The sequence below is a fragment of the Oryctolagus cuniculus genome, unplaced genomic scaffold, assembly GCF_964237555.1.
Source record: "Oryctolagus cuniculus unplaced genomic scaffold, mOryCun1.1 SCAFFOLD_54, whole genome shotgun sequence".
In the NCBI taxonomy this organism is placed as follows: Eukaryota; Metazoa; Chordata; class Mammalia; order Lagomorpha; family Leporidae; genus Oryctolagus; species Oryctolagus cuniculus.
In genome coordinates, this window is record NW_027208332.1 from 514,498 (window position 1) to 537,700 (window position 23,203).

General features: G+C 44.2%; 1 pseudogene; it reads right to left on the reverse strand.

The window, feature by feature from the left end:
• Positions 1-19,320: 19,320 nt before the first annotated feature.
• Positions 19,321-22,909, reverse strand: LOC138848219 (palmitoyltransferase ZDHHC5 pseudogene; annotated as a pseudogene).
• Positions 22,910-23,203: the final 294 nt, after the last annotated feature.

Below are 23,203 nucleotides of genomic sequence, written 5' to 3' on the forward strand. Positions count from 1 at the left end.
AGAAAGCAGTAGAAGATTGCCCAAGACCTTGGTTCCCTGCACCCATGTGGGAGACCCAGAAGAAACTCCTGGCTCCTGACTTCAGATGGGCACAGCTCCAGCCATTACAGCCAGTTGGGGAGTGAACCAGCAGATGAAAGACCTCTCTCTCTCTCTCTCTCTCTCTCTCCTTCTCTCTGTGTAACTCTTTCAAATAAATAAATAAATCTTTAAAAAAAAAGTGAGAGAGAGGAAGAGTACCCACAACAATAATCTACACTGTGGAGAACATAGGATTATAACTTCTCTAAAAAGGAAGGCAATTCAAAGTTGCTATTATTCCATGGTCATTTTCATTTTTTCTTACATTTAATATCAAGATAGCATATATATATTATGCAATCTTAGGTATACATATGATTTTTAAAATGTTTAAGTAGAAATGCAAATGGATAACTGGATGACATGGAGTTCTATGTTTATGATTGCTTCTGTCAATTCTAGTTCATGGGATTAGAGTTGTTGCTGGATTAGGAATGCTTAAATATTTATCCATTGACTTCACACTAGTATTTACTGTCAGGCAATATTCTTTGGGTAGACTGCTCTTTCTTGCCAAATTGAAATTTAAATGGGGGCAAGAAACATGTTTGCCTTGAAATTAACTCAGCATCTGGACAGAGTCTCTTAGTGCAATGAATAAATGAGAATATAGAAACAAGCAAATAAGAGTTCTGACCCCCAAGAATTGCCTAGTAGAGGAGACAAGGAAATAGAAATCTATTTGAAGACTGTCACAATTAGGGTTGAAGTGTATAAACAGGAACCATCCAGGCCAACAGGTCAAATGTTCACCCTTGCTATGGAAGGCATTCCATTCATTTATTTAATAAGCATTTATTGAGCAATCTTCTGTGTTGTATGTGGAAAGAACTACCAGACACTTGATTTCTCTAGAAATTGAAGTAAGAGACACTGAACAACCAGATACAGGCAGGGAGACTGGGCTGAATCACAAAAGGCTTTGGACACAAAGGTAAGGAAAATAAAAGACAGGGGGTAAATTAGTCTATTAAAGATAATTTAGTTGGATCCACGCAGACGTACTGTGGCAGTGAGAATGAAGAAAAGGCAAATATTACATTGAGATCTACATGTAGAATCAATGGGAGTTCAATGCTTTAATATGGTGGATGAAGGCAGATGGAAACTTATGTGTAAATCTTAATTTGGATTTTATTTTTAAAGCACAAGATGTTCTCACCACATTAATGTTCATCAGTAACAAAAGGCTACCTCCAATCAACTTACAAAGTTTGCATAAATCTAGAACACAAACTCATGGGTAAATGATATGTATAAGCCCTATGTAAATCATCAAGGCCATCATGTTAACTGCTACCATATACAATGGTCCTCACTATGATGCAGTTACTTAGAAATTAAAAGACATGGGGTCAGCGCTGTGGTGTAGTGGGTAAAGCCTCTGCCTGCAGTGCCAGCATCCCATATGGGAACCTGTTTAAGTCCCAGCTTCTCACTTCTGGTCCAGCTCTCTGCTGTGACCTGGGAAAGCAGTAGAAGATGGCTCAAGTCCTTGAGCCCCTGCACCCACATTGGAGATCCAGAAGAAGCTCCTGACTCCTAGCTTCAGATCAGCTTAGCTCTAGCCATTGCAGCCATCTGGGGAGTGAACCAGTGCATCAAAGATTTTCTCTCTCTTTCCCTCTCTGTCTCTCTATCTCTTTCTCTGCCTCTGTCTCTCTGAAATTGTGCCTTTCAAATAAGTAAATAAAATCTAAAAAATGCTGATGAGAAACTATTTTCAAAGAAAAGAAACTAGAAGACATAATCAGTGGCTATACGAACAACCTAAATAAAAATGAAATTCAAAATCTCACAAAATTACATAATTCATAGCTGAATTTGGAATACCTCACTAAGTCACAGTTCATGTGTCCAGCAATCTCAGGTACTCAAAGTACAATGAGCAGGACATATGTAAAAATGTTCCCAGAATAGTCAAAATATGCATTATAAAGTCCAAGTGAGGTGTCCTGCCACTGGCTCAGCATCATGGCTCTTAAACTGGCTCATAAACTGGCTCCTCTGGCAGGCATGAGTGGGCACAAAGAGAAGAAGAAAGCAGTCAGTGTGAACTGTGACTAAGTGGAAAGGGCTCCAAGAACAGTGATGCAGAGCTCTGTGGCCCCTAGCTGGATGTAATATGCAGGCAGGCATTTTGATTTCTGGGAGACTACCATGCTCTGAGTTGCCATGGGGCCATCAGAACTGAGCAGAATCAACACATTCAAGGCCAACATCTACAATTCATCTAGTGATAATGGAGCACAGGAGCTTGGCTTTATGGGTACAAGTAAGCCTCACTCCCTTACTATATCTTTCTGTTTGGAGCCACTGGAACTGGAGAGCACATGGGGTCAGAGTGGGTAGAGGAGCATGGTGTGTGGGGAGTCTAAATGTGGTAGTAGTGTGCAGAGGGAGGTGTGGAGGAGGAGGAGAGAACCAAGAGCATCTAACACTAGGGGCATAAGGAGCAGAGGAGGAAGGGAGACAGGGATGATTTGTCTGCACTATGCCTGGTACTCTCCTGGGTATAATTGATACAACATGAATGCTGTGAATATAGTGCTTACCCTAAAGACACTTCAGTCCTGGGGGACAGGTGACAAGGACATAGACCATTACAAAACAGTGTGATAAAAGGTGTAGGTGCACAATAGAATCACCTACATCATTTGTGGATTTCACATCCACGTCAGGTAAGAACAATCAGGCTAAGGTCAAATCTCAGGCAGGAGAGCCCAGAAAATAGGCAGATGATAGGCAGAGGCTTGGTAACTGAAGCTGGGGCCAGAGCCTGGATCCTGACTGACTGGGAGGCTGTCAAACTCTCATTAACTTGTACGAGGCTGAGGTGTCCTAGCTTCTATCCTGGTGCTCATGTCTGTAGAGAGGCATAACAAGAAAGAGAAACTCACCTCTGCCTGTGGTTGACCAGAGGGACTGTGGGAGGTCCTCCATTTGAGGCCAGAATCATTTTACCCTGAGGTTTCCTCATTCATGGGAAGCCTTCTTTTCTTTCATTTTCTTTTCTTTTCTTTTCTTTTCTTTTCTTTTCTTTTCTTTTCTTTTCTTTTCTTTTCTTTTCTTTTTTAACAGGCAGAGTTGGTGAGAGAGAGATAGAGACACAGAGAAAGGTATTCCTTCTGTTGGTTCACCCCCCTAAATGGCTGGTATAGCTGGTGCACTCTGCTGATCTGAAGCCAGGAACCCTTTGCTTCCTCCTGATCTCCCATGTGGGTGCAGGGCCCAAGCACTTGGGCCATCCTCCACTGCACTCCTGGGCCACAGCAGAGAGCTGGACTGGAAGAGGGGCAACTAGGACAGAATCTGGTGCCCCAACCAGGACTAGAACTTGGAGTACTGGTGCCGCAGGTGGATTTTTTTTTTTTTTTTTTTGCATTAAATCCTCCTGCCACCAGATCTCCCACATACCCACAGAGGACAGATGATAATGACTTATTGAATGAACAGAATCTTGAGGTGTCAACTAAATAGAAGACTCATCTTATGAGTCAATACTCACCTTATGGGTGTACTGCAATATGAGAAAATTGAGGCAGGGGATTTTGGTCACACTCAACCTAAGAGTCCTTAAAAATCAAAATAAATAGGAGCTGGTGCTGTGGCACAGTGGGTTAAAGCTCTGGGTTGAAGCACCTGCATCCCATATGGGCACTGGTTTGAGTCCCAGCTGCTCCTCTTCTGATCCAGCTCTCTACTATGACCTGGGAAAGCAGTAGAAGATGGCCCAAGTCCTTGGGCTCTTGCACCCTTGGGGGACACCTGGAAGAAGCTCTTGGTTCCTGGCTTCAGATCAGTGCAGCTCCAGCTGGTGCAGCTCCAGCTGGTGCAACTCCAGCCATTGAGGCCATCTGGGGAGTGAACCATTGGATGAAAGACCTCTCTCTGTTTCTACCTCTCTCTGTAACTCTGTCTTTCAAATAAATTAAATATTTTTTTAAAAAGCAAAATAAATAAATATTCCCTTTCACAACTCAGAAGTGCCCAGCTGCCAACCTCCTGAGTATATGCTCCCAGAAAATGAGAAATCCCCTAAGACTAGAGGTGGGCAAGCACTATCTTGACACTTTCAAAACCACATGAGGAGAAAAAGCCCCACCCTACTAGAACCCATTCATCCAAGGATACAGCAGAAGCCTCAGAGGCTGGCTTCATTGCACATTTGCCAACAGGGTAGCAGGGCACAGAAGGCGTGAAGATATTTGTGGCCTCATGGTGCTGGCTCCAGCTGTTGACACACAAAGAATGGGTGATAGGCAGGAGTTTGAACTAGCCCTGCTTCTGCCTGGTCAGCACTTTAGTATGCATGGACCAAATCTGCATCTGGAGTGCCTGCTGAGGCCAGGGGATACATGTGGACCTACAGCCAGAGGAAGTTTGAAGCACTAGCTTCAAGGTTGGAGAGTTGCCATAGCAACAACACTTTTAGGGGTTGATGTGACAGGGACAGCCCTGGAAGATGAACTGGTCTCCTGACCCCATGTCTTTCCCTTTATGCTCCTCTGACCTACAACGTGAGTGAGACTCTGACAGAGGGAGAGTGGGGCATGGGATTTGCAAGGCAGACAGGTGAGCAAGTGAAGCAATCTGACTTCTTACCTGGGACAACTAGAGAAGAGGAGAGATTTGCAGGCTAGAAACAGAGCAGAGAGACAGCAAAATAATACATCCCTGTTGCCCCTTCCCCAAGACACACAATTGACCTCTTCTTAAATCAGAATTGATGGTAGTAGTGATGTTGGAAATTGTGAGTGAAGGGCCCAATGTGGCTAATTTTCTGTTTGTCTTTCCTGCAAAAGGTATAGCAAATGATATCTACTTAAAACATACACATAGCTTGAGGCCTGACTGAGAGTTCTTGCAAAATATAAGTACACCTTGTGAACTTGAAAGATGCTAATTGTGTGGCCTCTCACTGGGGATTTGGAGTTCTGTAATTAGAGCTGGATTTTGTCACCGGTGGTGCACACTGTTGTCTCTACTAGAGTCCATGGCCACTCTTATGGCATTTACCCTGGTTGGACATTTCCTCAGATTCCCAGCTGAAAGGCACCAAACATGAATGCCTTTAGCTAAAGAGTGAAATCTATCTGAACTGCAGCAGATTGTGATTGGATACATTTTTATTGTAGAATTACTACCGGAAATCGCCTTCATCAAAGCATGCTTTGTTCTGACTTTATCATACTCAGTGATGGAGCAAGGACAAAAGCCTTGGATCCCTGTTGACCTCTTACATAACAACAAGCAGGCCCCTCTTTTTCTGCCTTGCCAATACAGCTCCACCCTACTTTAACCAGGCCTGTCCTGCCTTGACTTTTGGACACATTGCTATCAGAAGACTCCTGCTGTCTGCCCAAGATCTCTCTCACTCCTCTCAAGCTATCTATCCATATCGCAGCAGCTAAGCCTCACAGTCCAGCCTCAGCCTGAACCTCTCCCAGTTCACACTGTGATCTCAAGTGACCCTGAAATCTAGCCCAAACTCTCCCTCTTTCTCATCAGCCCAGCTTTAGCTCACATCCCCAAGCCCTTTCAGTCCACTTTGTTCTACATAAACCACTGTTCTGTAAGGCAGGGGGTCTTCTCACTGCTGTATGCTCACTGGCAACTCTCTCCCATGTACTCACCCATGAGTTGTCCTATATGAGGTCTAGAGCACTCTAGGGAGCGATACAGGAGACATCAAGTCTCTGCAGCTGCATGACATGTTGATTGGGCTTATAAGCTCAGAGTAGGGGAACTCAAGTGTGGCCCACTGGGTACAATCTGATAGCACAGTAGTAGTAAAAATGGTAAAATAGTATTCATTGAGTCATTATATGCTAGACATGGCTAGTAGTGTTTTAAAATGTGTTGTCCCATTTCATTTTGCTTAAGCACAAGATACTATTATCATCATTTTCCAAGTGAAGAAGAATGGAGATTACCCAAGATGCTATTGCTAAGCAGTGGCAAAGCCAGAATTCAAACCTGGAAGAATTTCTTAATGATGATGGTTACTTTTTGGTTGGATTTGTCAGAGTCTGGTTGATTATACACACTCTATATACTGTCTACACACTCCAAAAGGTTTTTCTTTCTTTTTTTTTTTAAATTTTTTGACAGGCAGAGTGGACAGTGAGAGAGAGAGAGACAGGCAGAAAGGTCTTCCTTTTCCATTAGTTCACCCTCCAATGGCCACTGTGGCTGGCTCACCACACTGATCTGAAGTCAGGAGCCAGGTGCTTCTCCTGGTCTCCCATGCGGGTGCAGGGCCCAAGCACTTGGACAATCCTCCACTGCACTCCTGGGCCCCAGCAGAGAGCTGGACTGGAAGAGGAGCAACCTGGACAGAATCCAGTGCCCCGACTGGGACAAGAACCTGGTGTGCCGGCACCGCAGGCAGAGCATTAGCCTATTGAGCCATGCCGCTGGCCCAGAAGGTTTTTCTTAAAAAAAGATTTATTTATCTTATTTGGAAGGCAGAGTTAGAGAGCACTTAGACCATCCTTCACAGCATTCCCAGGCATATCAGTAGGGAACTGGACCACAAGTGAAGCAGCTGAAACTCAAACCAAAGCCCATAGGGATGCCAAAGCTGCATGCAATGGCTTTAGCTGCTATGCTACAGTGCTGGGCCAAAATTAAGACTTTCAAAAGTCCTTATATATGACCTAAGTTACAGAGAGGCAGAGGCAGTGAGCGAGGTCTTCCATCTGCTGGTTCACTCCCAAATGAATGGCCAGAGCTGTGCCAATCTGAAACCAGGAGCCAGGAGCTTCTTTTGGGTCTCCTACACAAGTGCAGGGGCCCAAGGATTTGGACCATCTTCTACTGCTTTCCCAGGCCACAGCAGAGAGCTGGATCTGAAGCAGAGCAGCTGGGGCTCAAACCAGCACCCAATATGGGGTGCTGGCATGGCAGGCAGTAGCTTTACCTGCTAAGCCACAATGCCAGACCCAAATGTTCTTAATTACAGGTTTTTGACAAATTCTGATAAAAATTTCCAGAACTCTGAGGGAAAGAAAAAAAACTTTAAAAAAAAGCACTAAGGGACTGGCGCTGTGGCACTGTGGGTTAATGCCATGGCCTGAAGTGCCAGCACCCCATATGGGCACTGGTTCTAGTCCCAGTTGCTCCACTTCCAATCCAGCTCTCTGCTGTGGCCTGTGGATGCAGTAGAAGATGGCCCAAGTCCTTGGGACCCTGCACCCATGTGGGACACCTGGAAGAAGCTCCTGGCTCCTGGCTTCAGATCAGGGCAGTTCCAGCTGTTGTGGCCAATTGGGGAGTAAACCATCGCATGGAAGACCTCTCTCTCTCTCTCTGTGTAACTGATTTTCAAATAAGTAATAAATCTTTTTTTTTAAAAAGCACTAAAATTCTAAAGGAGAGCAATGGAGAATTAGTTATAAGAATGAATAAATCAAACAAATTTATGGATTTATGTTTTTATTTAAAATATTGTTGGTTCTGTATTTGAATGTTTCACCTAAGTTCTGGAATATTTCTGTACTTTCTATTGTTATTAAGCTTTGATATACTTTTGTATATAGATGGAGTGTTCACCTTTTCTCTAATTAATTCATCTAAAATATAAAACTTTTAGGAGGATTTTTGGTTTCTTATTACATTGTGATTGTGTGAGTTCAGTAAGAATTTGTACTCATGACATCATGTTATAACTGAGAACATTAGCATATCACAAATTAAGCACAGAACACATGGCTTCAAGTGTTCCTAGACTTTCAGTGAGTGAATAGAAGCTGTCACTTCTTAGTAGGCCTCCCAAACATCAAAACATTAGATACCGAAGTCAAAAAAGAAAATATAAGGGGCTGGCACTGCAGCAGAGTGGGTGAAGATGCCACTTGTGATGCCAGCATCCCATTTGGATACCAGTTCAAGTCCTGTCTGTTCAATTCTGGTCCAACTCCCTGCTAATCCACCTGGGAAAGCAGTGGAATATGGTCCAAATCCTGCACCTGTGTGGGAAACCCAGAAGAAGCTCCTGGCTCCTGCCTTCAGACTGGCACAGCCCTGATCATTGTAACCAATAGGAGTGATTTAGCAGTTAGAAGACCTCTCTCTCTCTCTCTCTCTCTCTCTCTCTCTCTTTATAAGTCTACCTTTCAAATAAACAAAAATATGTAAAAAAGAAAATATAATTCCTTTTTGGATTGGATTTTTAGCTTGGAGAGATTCTGAATCATTACTCATTATATATGTTTAATGCAATTAAAAATGGATTATAATGCACTTGCTATTTAATTGCAAATTTGTTCATTGTTTTTAGATTTCCCGATTTTAAAAGTTTTATGGGGGGCTGGTGCAATGGCATAGTGGGTAAAGCTATTGCCTACAGTGCTTGCATCCCATTCAGGCACTGGTTCAAGTCTCAGCAGCTCCACTTTTGATCCAGCTCTCTGCTATGGCCTGGGAAAGCAGTGGAAGATGGCCCCTGTGCTTGGGCCCCTGCACCCACAGGTGAGAACTGGAAGAAGCTCCAAGGCTCCTGGCTTTGGATTGGCCCACCTCTGGCTGTTACGATTTTTTGGGGAGTGAACTACTGGATAGAAGACTTTCTCTCTGCCCTTGCCTCTATGTAACTCTGCTTTTCAAATAAATAAATAAATCCTTTTTTAAAAAATGTTTTATGGGGCTTATTAGTGTATGATTAATCAACATTTCTAGTTTCCTTATATAATGTCAATTATAGTAAAATATTCTGCTATTACCTTTTAACTCTGTTCATTGTTTAGGATGACAACTCAATTTGTTATCTTCTTTGGTTTGGTTACATATTTTTCTTTTTTAAAATATTTATTTATTTGTTGGTATGTCTGAGTTACATAGAGAGAGAAGGAGAGGCAGAGAGAGCGAGCGAGGTCTTTCACCCACTGGTTCACTCCCCAGTTGGCTGTAATGGCTGGAGCTGCGCCAATCCAAAGCCAGAAACCAGGAGATTCTTCCAGGTCTCCCATGTGGGTGCAGGGTCCCAAGAACTTGGGCCATCTACTGCCTTCCCAGGCCATAGCAAAGAACTGGATCAGAAGTGAAGCAGCCAGAATATGAACCAGTGCCTATGTGAGATGCCCGCATTGCAGGTGGCATCTTTACCCGCTACTCCACAGGGCCAGCATTGTTATATATTTTTCTTTTTGATCTTTGTGCCTCTTGCCTGGCAGAATTTTTCAGAAGTATAATTCCCAGCATAATACTCCTGGCCTGGCACTTTGAGATAGTGAATTCTGGCTACATAACAGATATAGCTAAGTTTATGAATGGACAGCAAGTAAAGTTAGCCTGAAGACCACTCCTTCTAAACCCTCATTGTTGCTCAAATTTGGCTAAAAATGTGCTCACACTGACCCCTTCTCATCAAATGTTTCTCTCTTACATGGGTCTGGATCAAAAACCAGGTCAAATAAAACCTGGAAAAATTGGAACATGATCAGCTGCATTTTCAGAAATGGATTTTGTTCACAAGGAGGAAACAAATATCAAGATGCAATGAGTCATTAGTGTCAATCCTAAATCAGATTAGATGAAGCAGGGTGGTTATAAAGGGAGAGCTTTTTTTTAATGAATTATTGTTTGATAGTAACTATAACAGAACATTCTGTCAGAACTATATCCTCTAGAGAGGGCTTCCATTTTGAAGGGGAGATGCTAACTTGATGTGATACTTAGTGTTCTCATACCTAATGCTAGAAATTTTGTACAGCACCCACAGTGAACTTCTGAGGAAGTTCTTTGACATTGTTGTTCCTGAAAAGCTGGGATTAGGATGCAGAGTACTAATTCAAACTTTGGAAAAATAAAATTGCTTATGCTGTAAGATTGATCTGGGCATTGCCATGTGAGGCTGGCTGATATGTCTCAGAATAACAGTCACTGGTGTACTGCAGGACACAGAGTAACTCACTTTTGGCCAACCCAGCACAATACACACAACTCACTTTGTGTGCTTCCACTTCTGGAGCAAAGGTTACTGGCTCATTTTGGGCTATTTGGAAGATATTAAGACATACTATTTGATAACCAAAATGTTACTCTGAAGCTATAAATTTTTTGACAGGCAGAGTTAGTGAGAGACAGACAGAGAGAAAGGTCTTCTTTCCGTTGGTTCATCCCCAAAACGGGTGCCATGGCAGGCACACTGCACCCATCCAAAGCCAGGAGCCAGGTGCTTCCTTCTGGTCTCCCATGCAGGTGCAGGGCACAAGCACCTGGGCCATCCTCTACTGCCCTCCTGGGCCACAGCAGAGAGCTGGACTGGAAGAGGAGCAACTGGGACAGAACCAGTGCCCCAACCAGGACTAGAACCCTGAGTGCTGGTGTTGCAGTAGGAAGATTAGCCCAGTGAGCCATGGCACTGGCCTGAAGCTATAATGTTTAATCCAGTCACCTTGCCACGAGACCCCTCTGGGGCACATATATGTGAATAATTTTATGATATTGAACAGCTGGATCTGAGCAATGTCCCTTTAGCAGAGGGGGAAACACCCATTCCATGTCCTAGAAAGCCCATGGGTCTGGCCTTGCTAAGGCAACTACAAATGGGACTTGAAATTCAATAAACCTGTAGCAGGCTAAATCTTTTTCCAAAAAGATTTATTTAATTATTTATTTGAGAAGCAGAGAGAGAGAGAGAGAGATCGCCCATCCATTGTTTCACTCCCCAAATGGGCACAGTGGCCGGAGCTGGGCCAATCCAAATCAGGAGCCAGGAACTTCTTCCGGGTATCCTGAGCAGGTACAGGGCCCCAGGACTTGGGCATCTTCTACTGCTTTCCCAGGCCATAGTAGAGAGCTGAATTGGAAGTGGAGTAGCTGCAATGTGAACCAGTGCCCATATGGGATGCTAGCACTGTGGGCAGTGGCTTTACCTGCTATGCCACAGTGCCAGCATCCCATATGGGCACTGGTTCAAGTCCAAGCTGCTCCACTTCTAATCCACTCTCTGCCATTGCCTGGGAGAAGCCTGGAAGATGGCCCAAGTACATGGGCTCCTACGCCTGTGTGAGAGACCTGGAAGAAGCTCCAAGGCTCCTGGCTTTGAATTGGCTCAGCTTCTGCCATTGAAGCCATCTGGGCAGAGAACTGGCAGATGGAAGACTTCTCTCTGCCTCTGCCTCTCTGTAACTCTGCCTTTCAAATAAATAAATAAATCTAAAAAAAAAAGCTGCACAGAAACTGGCTGTGCAATCCTTCTCATAATGCAGAGGATCTCTACAGCTAAACCCGAGACTAGAAACTTTGTCTGAAGCAATGCCTACAGGGCTGGTGTTGTAGTGTACCACGTAAAACAGCCAACTTCTACTCAGTATCCCATTTGGATGCTGGTTTGAGTCACAGCTGCTCCACTTCTGACCCAGCTCCCTGCTAATGGCCTTGCAAAAGCAGCAGAAGGTGATTCAAGTACTTGTTCCCCTACCACTCATGTGGAACACCCTGAAGAAGCTCCTAGCTTTGTCATGATCAATCCCTGGATTATGCAACCATCTGAGAAGTGAACGAGCAATGGAAAATCTCTGTCTCGCTTTATTTCTGTTAACTTGACTATTAAGTAAATAAATAACTAATAAAAGAAATACCTAAAACTTTGTCTCCCTTCATTCTTACAATACCCTAGTCAGACAGTCATTGTTCCTTTTCCCTGAGGTTTGAGGAATAATAAGAAATAGGGGCAATTGAGACAAAACTTCTATAATACAAAATCAGGGCTCAGCCTCTTGTCTGTGTCTCTTAGCCCAAAATTTCCTTGCCTATACAATGTCAAAAAAAATTTGGGACCAATGCTGTGGCATGGTAGGCTAAGCCTCTACCTGCAGTGCCAGCATCTCATATGGGTGATGGTTCTAGTCCCAGCTGCTCCACTTTTGATCCAGCTCCCTGCTAATGGCTTTGGAAAGCAACAGAAGATGGCCCATGTCTTTAGGCCTCTGCATCCATGTGGAAAGAATTTCCTGGCACCTGGCTTCAGATCAGCTCAGCTCTGTCCATTGTGGCCATTTAGGGAGTGAACCAACAGATGGAAGACCTCTCTCTCTCTCTCTCTCTCTCTCTCTCCCTGCTTGTCTGTAAATTCTCCCTCTGAAGTAAATAAATAAATCTTTTTTTTAAAAAAGGGAGTGATACAGCTGGCCTCACAAGCTAGTAATCACTGGACAAAAGAAGTCATTTGTTTCTGCAATAGATAACCCTGTTAGCCAAAATTGTCTGGAAAGGATTATTTAGGGGAGTTTCAGATCCAGGTAAGAAAAATCCAAGTCTGGGAAGTAAATAACTATCATTTACATGTAAACCCCAGGCCAACTGAAGCCCACCGGGACATCATAAAAATTCCCTAAAGAACATGTCATTGCCAACAATAAAAGGAAGATCACAAGCACCACTGAACAGTCGGAAACTTGGCCAAAGCTCAACAATCACCTGTCAGCCCCAATTTTAATCTATAAAAACCTTTACTTCTAACTTCTCAGGAAGCCCTGAAATTAAGCAAAAGTTCTCATCTTACTTTGGACTTTGCCATAAATACCTCAATCCACCACCACTCAATGTCAGTGATTGGCTTACTGTGTGTTGTGCAAGCACATATAGGTTAGGGGGTTCTTTTTGTTTGTTTGTTTCTGTTTTAAAGTTTTATTTACTTGAGACTCAGAGTTACATGGAGAGAGGAGAGGCAGAGAGAGAGAGAAAGAGAGAGAGAGAGAGAGAGAGAGAGGGGTCTTCCATCTGCTGGCTCACTCTCTAATTGGCTGCAATGGCTGAAGCTGCACTGATCTGAAACCAGGAGCTTCTTCTAGGTCTCCCATGTGGGTGCAGAGGCCCAAGGACCTAGGCCATTTTCCACTGCTTTCCCAGGCCAAAGCAGAGAGCTGGATCAAAAGTGGAGCATCTGGGACTCAAAGTGGTGCCCATATAGTATGCCAGCACTGCAGGCAGTGATTTTTATCTGGTATGCCATGGGGCAGGTCCTGGTTAGGGGGTTCTATAACAACATTGCTAATGAGTTTGGGGGAATCGTTATGCAATAGGAGCAGCGATGGGACTTGAACTCAGGCATGCTGACATAGAATGTAGGCATCTCAAGCAGTGCTCCAATCACTATGCTAAATCCCATTCCCTTAGTTTGTTAAATTAACTTTCTATTTGAATGCCAGAGAGACTAAGACAGCAGAGATGATCCATCTGATGGTTCACTCCCCAAATGCCTAGAATAGCTGGGGCTAAGTGAGGCCAAAGCCAAGATCCAAGAACTCATTCAAGGTCTCCGTCATGGTTGGCATGGATCTGAGTGGCTTAGCCTCCAAGGGTGAACATTAGCAAGATGATGGGATTAGGAGAAGATCCAGGACTCTGTCCTAGGCACTCTTGTAGCTGATGTGGGTGTCCCAAGTGACAGCTTAATTGTTGTGCCAAATTCCAGCCCAGCTAACTTTGTTGAGATATTTTCCCTCACAAGTCTCTTTCTCTACTTAGAAGAGGGAAAACTGATTTTTCTTTGACAAAAATTGTCAATTAAACAGGGAGATTCACACAGATGAAAATGAGATACACTCAGTATTATTTTAAATATATTATTTCAAAGTTTGCTTTTTATAAATTCAGGAAAGTAAGAAGATAATATATTGTGGTTTGGGTACAAATAATATATCTAAACTGAGCATAACATGAATTTTAACACCTCTGCTTTCGAAGACATTTACAACTACTTTGAAGTTGTGTAGAAGAGAATGATATAGAATTAATGAAAACATGAATGCAGGAGGTCAGATTCTTCTTTTCACCTCAGGCTCCAATGCAGGACCACCAAGTCTGTATTGCAATGTTCTGATACATTATGTATATTTTCACACTGTTTTTGTCTGCCACTCTCTGAATCTATGTTGGGATTAATTCCCCAAGCCCTCTTAAATCTGTAGAAATATCACAGCATGATATAGCTCCATCCCATTAAAACACTCAATAATGGATACATGACTCTTCCTTAAACTTTATATGAAGAAACACAGAATAACTCACCTGGAAGCATTTCAGAAAATGAGATAAACATTCAGGGAAAAAGCATTTGGCATGGTAGTGAAAAGACCCACATTCCATGTTATGGTACCTGGGTTCAAGTCCCAGTACTGATTCTGATCCAGCTTCCTGTTCATACACAATCAGGTGAGCAGCAAGCTCAATAGTTATCTCTCTGTTGCCAGTGTGGTGGATTCAGAATAAGATTCTGGCTTCTGACTGCCCTGGCCGGTCCCAGCAGGTGCAAAGACAATCTCTCTCCCTCTGTCTCTCTCTATGTGTGTGTGTGTGTGTGTCCCTCAGTCTCTTAATCAGTATCTCTCTTTTCAAATGAATTTTTTTTAAAGATTTGTTTATTTGAAAGGGAGAGTTACAGAGAAGAGGCAGAGAGAGTTTGAGAGAGAAGTCTTCCATCCACTGGTTCGCTTCCCAGATGACTGCAACAGCTGGAGTCACACCAATCTGAAGCCAGAAGCCAGAACTTATTCCAGGTCTCCCGCACGGTCACAGGGACCTAAGGACTTGGGCCATGTTCTACTGCCTTCCCAGGCCATAGCAGAAAGCAGGATCGAAACTTGAGCAGCCAGAACACAAACCGATGCCTATACTGGATGCTGGCACTGCAAGTGGCGGCTTTACCGGTAACACTATGTCACAGTGCTGCCCCATGAAATGTTTTCTAAAAATGAGAAACATCATGGACAAGAAAAATATTTTTTCCTAAGCCATCAGGGTCATGTTCAGCATCTTTACCTACATGTGGAAACTGCCCAAGTCTTTCAGAAGCTGCAATCATATCTTAACTCAGTCTTGAGGGAAAAATGCTCTTGCTTTCCTGTAGGTGCTGTGCATACATCACTGGTAGTAGCAAGCCTGTGCTTGGCTTCTCCAGGGTGAGTTTTGGTGCAAAGCTCACTGTTTAGCGGTGGCTTGCTGTCCCCTGCTGGCCCTCTGGTGGAACTAATAAAGTGTTTGGCAGATACTGACAAATTGTTTACAAACTTTAAAGACCCTACATAATGATGAATAGCAAAGTTAAAGTGCTCACAACTTCCCATTTTATAAAGCTACAGGAATGGAGAGACTGAGCCTCTTCTAATCTCAGCTTCAACTGTATCCCATTACCTTTTTTATGTGCATTTCACTTCCAATCATTTCACAATGTTTGCTATTGTCCTTTGTGATTTGTTTCTGTAGCTCCTAGGAGTGTGCTCCTATTTTCCACATATTGTGCACTTCTCAAATGTTCTTCTGTTACTGATATTCCAGGTGAATCTACTGTGGTCATAGGATGTCCTTTTTTATTTTTATTCTTTTAGTTTTATTTAGGTTTTTTTGTGATCTAGCAAAAGATCTTCTGCAGACAATGTTCTGTGAGTACTTGAACAGAATGTGTATTCTTTTGTTCAAGTACATGGTCAAGTTGCTTTATCCTTTCCAATATATTGCAAACCTGTTCTGTCCATTATTAAAAGTGACACATTTCTGTCTCCTAATATTAATTTTTAAGAATTATTATATCTAATACTGTACTAGAGAGAGAGAGAGGCCTTCCTCTGTTGATTTTCTTTCAAAATTGCTACAAAGCTGGCCAATGTTGTGGAACAGTAGGCAAAACCACTGCCTGCAGTGGCAGCATCCCATACGGATCCTGGTTTGAGTCCTGTCTGTTTCAATTCTGATCCAGCTCTCTGCTATGGCCTAGGAAAACAGTGGAAAATGGCCCAAGTCCTTGGGCCCCTGCATCCAACTCCAGCTATTTTGGCAATCTGGGGAGTGAACCAGTGGATGGATGACCTCTCTCTCTCTCTCTCTCTCTCTTTGTTTGACTCTCTGTAACTCTGTCTTTCACATAAATAAATAAATCTTTTGAAAAGATGAGTTAGCCAGGAGCTGGATCACTAGAACTGCCAGGACTAGAACGAGTGCCAGAATTGGTGGCTTTACTCTCTATGCCACAGTCCCCCTTCCTAATACTAGTCTTGACCAGTCTTTTCTCTATGATTTTTGTCATTTTCTTTCATTTAATGTTGGGCTTCTTTGTTAGATACATGCATATCTAGAATTAATCTTATCCAGGTTGATTGACACTTTCATTACTCTAAAATGTCATTTATCTGTAGTACCTTTATTTTAGAGTTTATTCTCTTATTAGAATGGTCAGCAAGTATATACATCGTTTATAATTACCTTACACTGCATATCTATATTTCATGCTTTAACCTCTAATACTTTTGTATTAGAAGCACCACTGTTCTGGTGCTTAAGGTTCATTTGCTCCATGATTCTGGCTTTTTCATTTTATCTTAAAGATTTATTTTATTTTATTTTATTTTATTTTGAAAGACAGATTACAGCGATCATGAAGGGAGCATAGTCCAGAGTAGGCAAAGCAGCCCCTGGTACAAATCACCCCTGTGAGCTGTCTTGCTGCTTCCTGAATATTTCTTTGAATCAGAAATAACCTGAGCAACTAGTTGTTGACCTGGTGTCATTGGCCTAAGGAGTTTCAGAATGGCAGAAACCAGATTGAAATTCCAACTTAAATCTAGGGAAATGTATTTGGTAAGTATCAAACTTGTACATGGTGCTACCAGGTAATATCTCTTTTAATATTTTGTTCAGCTGTTAGTGGATATTTTTTGTTTTGTTTTGAAAATATTTATTTATTGATTTGAATGACAGAGGTACAGAGAGAGAGGGAGACAAAGAGAAAGAATTTCCATCCATGGTTCACTCCCCAATTGGCCATAATGACCAGCATCGGGTTGGTCCAAAACCAGGTATCAGGAGCTTCTTCTTCCAAGTCTCCCACATGGGTTCAGGGGCCCATGGACTTGGGCAATTTTCTGTTGTTATCCCAGGTCATAGCAGAGAGCTGGATTGGAAGAGGAGCAGCCAGGACTAGAACCAGCACCCATATGGGGTGCCGGCACTTCAGGAGAGGGTGTTAACCCACTATGCCACAGTGCCAGCCCAAGAAATTGTTTTCTAACTTGGTTCTTTTACGGTCTGGACTAAACAGCAATTGTAATCAGAGCTCTATTCTTATTGCCCCTTAGCACTTATTTTCTAAGATAAATATATTGTATTTGGAAACTACAAAACAAAAAGCTGTTTTATGATAATACCACTTGACCTCCTTAAGACTGAATAAGAAATGGCCACTTAAAAGATCTCTGAATGGGGCTGGGGCTGTGATGTAGTGGGCTAAGCTACCACCGCAGGTGCCTGCATCCCATGTGGGCATGATTTTTAGTCCTGGCTGCTCCTCTTCTCATCCAGCTCTATGCTGTGACCTGGAAAAGCAGTAGAGATTTGCTAAGTGCCTGGGCCTCTGCACCCACGTGGGATACCCAGGAGGAATTCTTGTTCCTGACTTAGGATTAGCCCAGATATGGCCATTGTGGCCATTTGAGGAGTGAACCAGATGGAAGACCTTTCTCTCTGTCTCTCCCTTTCTCTATAACTCTACAGATGGTCTGGATGGAGGCTTCTTGGTAATGGAGTTCAGTTGCTTGCAGTCGATGGTTACATGTTTTCTCATGAGCTGTCAGTGAGGTCTGCCTTGTCATTGCCTTTCAGTGGGCTCCTGAAACTTCCGTGCAAACACCATTATTCATAGGTCATTCAAAACACCAGCAGCCAGTGAGTGTCAGCCAAAATATGAAAATTTTAACCAAGGTTAAAATTATGTTCTGTGTATTAAGTACAATGAATCAGAATCAGCCTTTTGAGTTTTGTTTTTTAGGAAAAATTTTCAAAATCATAGCTTTAAGGAGCTGGCGCTGAGTCATGGCTGGTAAAACCACTGCCTGCAGTGCCATTATCTCATATGGGCACTGGTTTGAGTTTTGACTGCTCCACTTCTAACACAGCTCTCTGTTATGCACTGGAAAGGCAGTAGAAGGGTGCCCAAGTCCTTGGGCCCCTGCACCCATGTAGGAGACCCAGAAGAAGCTCCTGTCTCCTGGCTTTGGATTGGCCCTGTTCCAGCAGTTGTGACAATTTGGGGAAGGTGAACCAGCCAATTGAAGACCTCTCTCTCTCTCTTTGCCTCTGCCTCTTTGTAACTCTTCCTTTCAAATAAATAAATAAATCTTTATTTGCTGATAGATCAGGATTTCTCTCATTTGTCAGTTTAAAATGGCTAATCTGAATAAAAAATGAAAGGGACTCTGTGAAGAGGCTGGAGTCTCCCCTATTTAGATATTAGAACCCAGATACCCCCCTACCCAGCACCATACTAAGGTGGCCTGAGGGGTAACCCCCAGGGGACATCTGGAGGGGCCTAGGCCTGCCACTCCTTTCCTCTATCCCATTTTTGGCATGTGATGAAAAATATTGCATTTTGGATTTTTCTCTTTTGTCCTTGCACTTTAAAATCGCCTTAACTGTAGGCTAGGGGAAGCTCTGAGGGGCTCACTTAAGAAAGCCACCCAATCCCTCCCTCCCAAGAAAGGGGGGATTTTCTAATAGTGTTTTGAATTAGGCCAGATGTTTTTCCTGATCCCCCTCCTACCACCACCACCAATGTCATGGAGCTCTGACCCCTTTCCTGGGGAAACTAAATGCCAATAAGCCTAGGAAACTAACTTTCCAGAAGTCCTTTCCTCTAACCAAGAACTCAGACTCCCCTCTCTCCAGGTTTCTTTCCTGATCACTTAGCACCAACAGGGGGTTCTACTACTTCCTTAGTTGGTAACAGACAAGAGAGGGACCATGGGGGGAAAGGAAGACTCTGGTGTCTCCCCTCTTTTCCTGCTGCACTGAGGACCAGGAACAGTAAGATCCTCCTTCTTCTACATATCCCGCCCTCATTTTCCCATCCCAAGATAGATATATAATTTCTTTGATATTTATACACACACCTGGTAATGAAGAAGAGAAAAAATGGAATCTATAACAATAATAAAGAAATTGTTTCTGGTTTAAAAAATGATCTGGTGTCCTCCAGGGCAAGCAATTGCACAAATGTCCACTGAGTCTGGTCCAGGGATTAGGGAAGGAAGATCTTAAAAGGTAAAAGGGGGGAGCTACTACCCCAGCCTCAGGGCCCCAACTCTCCAACTCTGTTGCATTGTATAAAACACTCATCCTCTGGGAATTGGGGTTTTAAAAAATGTCTGTGCAGGGGAGGGGAGCCCCTTGGGGGAAGGAAGGTGGCCACCTGGGACCCTTTGGTGTAGACACAGTGGTGAGGGAAGGGGAGGTGCTGATGGCTCACACCATATCTCAGGTGGTACCGCCCGCTCATGACAGTTTCTTGACTCCTCCCCTTGTGGGGCCAGGGGAGGCTGAGCTGATGCTCTTGGGTGCTGTTGGATTTGCTGTGGGTGGTATTGAGCTGTACTTCATCTTCAGGCATCAGCAGGTGGCTGCAAGGCCACTTCCTCTATCTCAGAGACACCAGGAGGGGATTTTTGGCTGCTGTAAGATGTTTAATGGCCCAGATATGGGGTGGTTAGACCTGGTTCAGGGGACCCTAGTCCCTGGCCCCTTAGTCTTTCTGGCTTCCCAAAGCCAAATGGAGTCTTGCTCGGTGGTGATCTCTTTGGATCAGCTGAGGAGGAACTCCTATGAGGGCATGGCCTGAGCCAGGTGTTGACTGAATGCCTGAGTCTCCCAAGCCCAGCTCTTCCTCATGGACTGGGAGCTGGGTGACTGGTGCAGCAGCTTCTCTCATCCCTGGAGGGAGGCCACAATGTGGCACTACAGATTGTCATAACAGAATGGTGAGGGCTCTCGTGTTGGACCTGTTGGCACCAAACGTGGATGCCTCTCAGCTTCCCATTGCTGGGTCAGGCAGGCTGACAGGAAGGGAGAGGTGTAGCTGAAAGCTGGGTCTTGTTCAGGCTTTCATTGTATGTCTGATTGGCCAGGCTCTTACAGGAGATGGAAGTGGTGCCCTCTGAACGCATGGACTGCAACTGGTCCAGCACAAAACCTGTTCTCTGGGCTGACTTGAGGCTGGAGGAATGAGAGCCACTGGAAAGTGGATCAAAGTGAAAGCTTTTGCCAAAGGTGGGAGAACAGAAGCTCTCTGGTTCCAAGCTGGGCTCTGAGTGGTAACTGGGATGACGGCTGCTCTCTGCAGTTGAGGTTGGCTTCCTCAAACTGTCCCCATGACTAACTTGGTGCTGGAGGAATAAGGCAGGGCAGCTGATATACTGCTGCTACTATAACCTGGCTGACACTTGTACATGGTTGGTGTGGGGGGCTGTCCTTGCCCCAAAAGCTGCTATCTCCATTAGTAGCCAGGCAAAAGTGTGTTTGCAGTCCCATGCAGCTGCTCAGGTCTGGCATAGGAGGAGGCCAGGGTTTGGCATTTGCGGACTGGTTCTCTGTTGTTTCCAAGCTTCCCTTAGACTTAGTTCCCCTAAGCTCTCCCTGGATGCCATTATCCATGATCTTCACAGTAATCTGACACTTCTGGCTGAAGGAAGGGAGGTCTGATTACAATTGTCTTCTCTTTCTTTGGTCTTCCCAAATATCTGGGTGCTGGGGAATTGCAAAGTGCATTGTTACAGCAGCCATTGGTGAAGGGGCTCATGCCTCCCCGGAATTTACCCATAACCTGTTCATTGGTTGTGCGTCCCTAGGCCACCAGCACCACATGAAACCCTATGAGGTCAGCTACAGGGATGAAGAATAAGCCAGCAACACACTTCACTGCCATTGTGACAGTGTGCAGACCCCTGAGAGCTCCTTTATGTGGCAGAGGACATAAAGGAGGCCAAAGCCAAATATACCCATAGAGTGGGCTGTCAAGGGAAGGAGGAAGAGGAAGAAATAATGGTAGTTCTGATGGCCAATACAGTTGTTCACTCAGGGGCAGGGATTATCAAATTCCTCCACACAATTATCACAGACACTTTGTGGGAATGCCGAGGAGGACAGTAGCAGTGGCAGGTGGCACATCCTTTCATGCACACTTGGATGCCCTTGATCTCCACTGTTTTGTAAAGGGAGCTCGAAAATCTTCCTTGTCCTCATCTTCCTCAGCTCGAGGGAAAATGCCTGGGTCCATGAAGGTGGCCCTACTGAAATTGTCCAGAACAAAGAGAAACATAACTGCATTGTAGATGGGCACTGCAGGTGACACATTCAGGCTTAGTTCTGGACACGTACAAGCAAAGAAGAGTGTTGTAGCTCCCACTAAGAAGATAGCGGCTGCTGAGGCCAGGACGTGTTTCTGGGTCTGAATCTCTTTCCAGACTCTGCAGCATGTTGGAGCTCTGAGGGGAGATCTGCCCTGCTGCATAGCCCAGGCCCACACAGAGGCAGAACAGATAAGACAATGGGATAAGGGAACCAACAGAGAAGAGTCCAGAAAAAAACAAACAAACAAACAAACAAAAAAAAAACAAAAAAATCAGGGAAACCAAAAATTTAGAATTATCATCCTTCCACATCCCCAAACAAAACTGAAGGTCAAAATATCTTAAACGAAGGAAACATATGGGAGGGGTAAAAGTGATTGCAAGTGATAAATAACTGCTTCCCCAGAACAAAGCAGAAGAGGAGGTTAAGAAACACAACTTGGGGGCTGGCGCTGTGGTGTAGCAAGTAAAGCTGCTGCTTGCAGTGCCGGCCTCCTATATGGACACCAGTTTGAGTCCTAGCTGCTCCACTTTTGATCCAGCTCTCTGCTAAGGCCTGGGAAAGCAGTAGAAGATGGCCCAAGTCCTTGGGCCCCTGCACCCACGTGGGAGACCTGGAAGAAGCTCCTGGCTCCTGGCTCCTGGCTTCGGATTGGCGCAGCTCCAGCCATTGCAGCCAATTGGGGAGTGAACCAGCAGATGGAAGACTTCTCTCTCTCTCTGCCTCTCCTCTCTCTGTGTAACTTTCAAATAAATATTAAAAAAAAAAAAACAACACAAGTTTAACAGCTTAGAAGTGGGAGACAAACAGTAGGTTGTACACATACAAATGGCTGCAGGTAGAGAACATGGACAGTCAGACAGATCAAGGTACCGCTCATGGACAGAGGCAGGTCTTCAAAAAAAAGAAGGGGAAATATCAAGGCAGGGCAGGAAATTCTGAGCAAGGAAAATTCCTAAGGAGATACCCTAGTACCTCCACGACTACCACACTCCCACAAAATGTGAGCAGCACCTAGAAGAGGTGTGTACTGTGCATTTTTATCCACGAAGGAACCTGCAGCCCCTTCCAGCTTGGAAGAAGAGCTGCTTTCACTGCAGCCCTTGTCAGTTCTAGGCAGCCTTCTCAATGCCACCACTCCCACACCTTGACTTCACCAGGGTTTGTAGTCTGCAATGGCTCTCTAATATTATTTATTTCTCTCTTGATGGCTAATGCTGGACTACAGCTGTTACAAGTTGAGTTGTAAATACTTTCCTTTAAGAAGAGAGAAAACAGAGAGCAAGCTGCTCTGTCTTCAATCTCTTCTTGCTATTCCCAAGCCCTTCAAGGGCCCCATTTCCTATAGAGTTTATGCAAAACCGAAGGAAAACCTAAATTCTTGAAGCCTTTTCTCCCCGATAAGCAGAATAAGACGAAGACATCGATACCATGTGATACTTTAAAAAATAACTCGGGATGAAGGCACAGTTCCAAAGATGTCCCAGTTTCCAGGTTAGTTATTGTGTCTGGTCTTTCTTCTTCAATCTTGGGCTTTCCAGAAAGAGTTCAACTGGATTATGGTGCCTCCCTTGGAGTGGTGCCCATCACCGCCACCATCGTTGTTGCCGCAGCCTCCCGGCAGTGCTGTCCGGCCTCTGACAGGCAGCACAGAGCCCCCGCATGTTGCAAGCCTGCACTGCTCCTCCATGAGCCAGCACACAGCCATGGCTCTCAGGGCAGGGTATCGAGCCCTCCCAGTGTTCCCATTGGCTCCCTGCCCCAGGCACATGAGACGTTTCTCTCATTCATGAGGGTCATGCAGTTGCACCTGCCCCTACTCACTCTGCCATCCACCCATAGCCCCCACCCCTTCTCCACTCTCAAAGTTAAGTACTCTTAACATCTTAACATTCTTTAAAAGTAATTCAAGATGGTTTAAAAGTAAGTATGAAATTTTTATCTTGTTTCATTTTGAAAATTATGTTAATTTAGAAGTTTTTAAAGAATTATTTTGAGATGG